This window comes from Penaeus monodon, chromosome 40, assembly GCF_015228065.2.
Source record: "Penaeus monodon isolate SGIC_2016 chromosome 40, NSTDA_Pmon_1, whole genome shotgun sequence".
Taxonomy (NCBI): Eukaryota; Metazoa; Arthropoda; class Malacostraca; order Decapoda; family Penaeidae; genus Penaeus; species Penaeus monodon.
The window spans coordinates 31,497,724-31,502,723 of record NC_051425.1 but is presented as its reverse complement, the minus strand read 5'-3'; the positions used below and the strand labels follow the sequence as shown (position 1 = coordinate 31,502,723).

Below are 5,000 nucleotides of genomic sequence, written 5' to 3'. Positions count from 1 at the left end.
TATTTTATTGCTACAGATAGTTTATGTAAGTTATATCAGTATAAATGTGTAGTAGTTCTATATAGAACTTTGCAGTACAGAGCTGTATATATGTATACATATATAGTGTAATAGGCATACTATAGTGGGTCGTGATGGCCGAATGGTTAGAGCGTCGGACTCAAGACTGTCACGACGACAATCTGAGTTTGAGGGTTCGAGTCACCGGCCGGCGCGTTGTTTCCCTTGGGTAAGGAACTTCACCTCGATTGCCTGCCTAGCCACTGGGTGGCCAAGCCAGCTCAAGTCATTGCCGGGTAAACAGAGATGGTGACTCGATAAAAACACCGGGCGGAAGGCAATGGCAAACCAAATTGCTAAGAAAAAATCATGGAAGCCCATGATCCTCAAGCCCGCGGTGGCCGAATGGTTAGAGCGTTGGACTCAAGACTGTCACGACGGCAATCTGAATTCGAGGGTTCGAGTCACCGACCGCCGCATTGTTCCCTTGGGCAAGGAACTTCACCTTGATTGCCTACCTAGCCACTGGGTGGCCAAGCCAGCCCAAGTCAAGTGCTGGTCCCAAGCCCGGATAAATAGAGAGAATGATTACCTAAAAGGTACCACCGGCACTCTCTGTGGAAAGGAACTGGGGACCCTACCACATACTCACTCCAAGAGCATCACAACATGAAAACTACAATTAAGTGTCATGCTGTGACCACGGCAGCTCAGACATGAACCTACCGTTAAAAGAAGAAGGCATACTATATGGAGAAAGGATTTTCAAAGGTTAGGGGAAAGGTAAATATGTGGTAGATGACAACTTGCGTGTTTTGTAACCTTCGTTGTTTAGCATGAATGAGACATCAGTGAAGAGCATTTCAAAAGCTTATTATACATTTGTGGCAGGATGGATAAAACACCATTTGTAATGTGTTAAGGTGTGGTTTTCAGCAAGTCACAATGTGTCAAAATGTTGTTTTCAGCATGTGTCAGAACATTTGAAAAACTGAATATTGGCTGAATAGGTGATGGGGATGACTCACCACAAGTGAACAAAGCCCTTGGCGAATAGACTCATTGGGTATTTAGAAAGGGCCTCTTTGCATAATTTCCACAGGTACATGAGTGTGAAATGTACTATCTGCGAGTCATGGCTGGAAGAGTGCCTGCTTTAAGGAGGACATTATTTCCATTCTCAGGAACCTCAGGACCAATGATGCAGGGTGTATTGCAGAAAATTTATTGTTAAAAAAAAAAAGAAAAAAGACACAAATAACATAATGTTATGCCTTATTATTTTTATTGCACAAAAAGATGATATGGGGTCTTTGCAAGAAAGATATTCTATGACCATATTAACCTAAATCCGATAGGCTTGGCATATTCGTACATACCATGCATACTGTGAGTTTACTTCATTAGTTGTTTTTACTCAAAGATGGCTCCACTTGTAGTAAGTCACCAATTATGAGTACTATTTTTCTCACCTCTGTACCTTTTTCCTTGATTTTTAAAATATTTTTTGTTATCTTATGTTGCCGTTACTTTATGTCAATACCATTGTAGTAATTATAATGTCTATAATGAAAATAACACCATCGATATTTATAGCATTAGTAAAAGAAAATGTTTTTACTGCAAATTCAAGGAAAGGTGAAAACAAGTAAGGTCACAGGGTCTATTAATTGACTCCTTTGTGGCTAAGCACTTGCAGAGCCATCTTCCAGAGACATTTCACAAAAAGGTCTCATCTGAAAAGTAGACTAAACAAGTTTGTCAAATCTGAAACATATGGCACTAATTTATTGTCTCATTGTAAGCCAAGTGAAACTTGTATAAGGAATCCATCATACTGATAATGTAAGGTTAAAATACTTTCATGATTTTTTAATTATAGTGGTATGATATGTAAATATATATAATCTATGTATTAGTTTATGTGCACAGTTAGCCAGTGTTTATTATTTTGAGAGAAATGTGAAATTTGACCCAACTTCTAGCTGAGAACAATTTGGTGGAGCTGAGATTACTAGGTGATGTTAGAAATATATGAGATAGTCAACAGCAACAACTCAAAATAATATACTAAAAGATTTTCAGAACATTTTTCAGTTCTTAAGCCATTGGTGGTGATACATAAACTGTCACTGTGCTTTTTTTTAATTAATTTATTTTTTTGCACTTACATAACTTTACAAGTGCTTTATCATAAGCAAGTCTAGGCCCATCTGACCTCATCTGTTTAACCTATTCTTGAATTTTTTAAAACTGATTTCATGTCTTATGATCCTTATGAACATTATCATTGTTATTATTATCATGATTACTGTTATAATGTTATTAATAATAACGTTTATAAAGAGAAACCTTAAAAAATCAAGGAATGGGGTAAATAGGTAGGATCTAGTAGGCCTAGTAATTAGCTCCTTAGTGACTTAAAGTCTTCTGGAGTCATCTGTGTGTAAAGCAAATTAGTGAAACAAAACCATAAGAGACAATGCACATATACATGGACACCTAGTTTGAATGGATTAATGTTAATTTCAGATATGATAAAATAAATGATACAGACACGTTTCCTGATGTTGTGTAAAAGTAAACATTTAGGGATTGCAAACTAAAACTCATTTCAAATTATTACTGCAGAGGCCCATGGAAGTTAAGTCACTTTTAAATATCCAATTATATTCCTGTTTTTTTTTTTTTTTACAGTCACTAGGAGGTAGAAAGTGATAGGAAGTAGTTCTAGTACTGTTTGGCAATTGTCTTTTAGCTACACTCCCCAAAGTTAACCCCATTTCCCCATTACCTTGTACCTGCTTCTTCCCAAGATCCAGTCAGAAAAGTGCCTCATAGCAACTCTATTGACCAGTGAATGAATGTAAAAAATATAAAATAAGAATTCTCAGAGTGGATGCTCAATGGCACAGTTAGCTCAAGCATCTACTGATCTAGGGGTTGGATTTATTAACATATATACGAGATCATATGAGGTTTGTCTACATCGTAAGTCAAGGTACTCCCATTTCTTGCACTGATTGTATTTTCAAAACACTTCTGCGGTTGTGAGCACGTCTCTGCACGAGAGAAACCACTCGTAATGTTCATCGTGGTGATCTCCTCCGCTCATATCAGCCTCAGAAATACCTTCAAGAGTGTGTAGCTGTGACTTTTCTTTGGGGAAATCAATTAATGTGAAAGAGCAAGACATTTAGGAGGCATAGTAACAGAAAAAACAATATGGCTAATGTAAATAAGGATAGCCTTTGCTGATCTGCAGAGGCTGTGGAATTACTTAATGTGGGTCTAATATAAATCACTCAAGTTTAGTTTGTCATGAGTTAAAGAAGTTCTGACACATCAGGAATGAATTTTGATTGAAAATGTGTAACTTCCATCAATATGACTATATTTTTCTAGAAAAACAAATTATGATAAATATTCAATTACAGAGGCCTCGTAATATCCTTATATAATATCATGGAAGTAAGAGATTAATTTAATGATGAATAACAAGAAAAGATAATTTTAACAAATTTGTTGTAGTGTATTATAATCTATTTATAAAATTATAATGAAATGCTTTTGACTTATGTTGAAAATAAAACAAAAAAATATAAATGTGATAAAAGTATTAAGCAAGAGAGAGAAAAAGAGCTGAAGACACAGGTAGGTGTGTGTGTGTGTGTGTGTGTGTGTGTGTGTGTGTGTGTGTGTGTGTGTGTGTGTGTGTGTGTGTGTGTGTGTGTGTGTGTGTGTGTGTGTGTGTGTGTGTGTGTGCGCGTGCGTGCGTGCATGTGTGAATGTGTGTGCGTATTTATATATATTCATATATACTTATATGTGTCATATTTTTATTACATATATAGATAGACAGATAGATAGATAGATAGATAGATAGATAGATAGATAGATAGATAGATAGATAGATAGATAGATATAGCCATAGATATATATAGATATCAGAATTTATGAGTTTATTAATAAAGGTGGTGAAGATTAGTAAAGGCATTTACTGATGAAAGTAACCCATAGCACCTGCCTCTAACTAGAAAAAAAACATACTCTAGCCCTAAAGTCTCTTGACTTTCCTTGATTTGCCTTGTAGCATTGAACATCATTTTAGAAATACTGTTTAATCACATTTTATGTGAATTTTTCATAAAGAACTGTTATTGGTAAACCTCATTAGTACTGCCTTTGTTCAGTGGTTAACGCACTGTGATTGGTCAATTTTTTTTTTTTTTGCGGTAATGCTGATTGGTCATTTGAGTCCTTTTGTGAAATAAAGCCAAATGTTACCTAATGGTAGTAAATATGGTCCTAATGGTTTTAAGACACCGTATGCTCTCATTGTTTGGGTTGTAACATCGCTAGTTGTGAAATCATTGATATTTCTCGTAGAGAGAGTTTAGTAAATCCGGTCCCTAATGTTTGGAAGCTAAAGCCTCTCTGGAACTGCAAGGGATTATGACCCTAACTATTCCTAGTTATTAGGTGGGAGTGGGAGGTGGTGATCTGTAGAACCTTCCTACCTTACTAATATGTTATGGGATGTACATCCCATAACATAATATCTTCATACCAGTTGCACCCTATTTTTCACTTTCCCCCCTTCCCTCCCCTCTCTTTTCCTCCTCCTCCTCCTCCTCCTCCTCCTCCTCCTCCTCCTCCTCCTCCTCCTCCTCCTCCTCCTCCTCCTCCTCCTCCTCCTCCTCCTCCTCCTCCTCCTCCTCTTCTCCTTCCTCCTCCTCTTCTCCCTCCTCCTCCTCTTCTCCCTCCTCTCCTCTTTCTTTCCCTTCTCCTCCTCTTCTCCCTCCTCCTCCTCTCTCCTCCTCTCCTTCCTCGTCTCCTCCTCTTCTCCCACTCCCACTCCCTCTCCCTTCTCGCCCCCTCTCACACTCCCACTTCCACTCTCTCTCCTGCTCCCTTCTCTCCCCCTCTTCTTCTCCCTCTCCTCCCTCTCCTTCTCCTTCTCTCTCTCCCTTTCCCTTTCCCTCTCCCTCTCCCTCTCC

At 38.0% G+C, this 5,000-nt stretch overlaps 1 protein-coding gene across 1 annotated transcript in view; it reads left to right on the top strand.

Annotated features, from left to right (window-relative positions):
* Positions 1-5,000, top strand: part of LOC119598174 — a 16,601-nt gene that overhangs the window by 10,604 nt on the left and 997 nt on the right. The gene's annotated exons all lie outside the window — the stretch shown is intronic.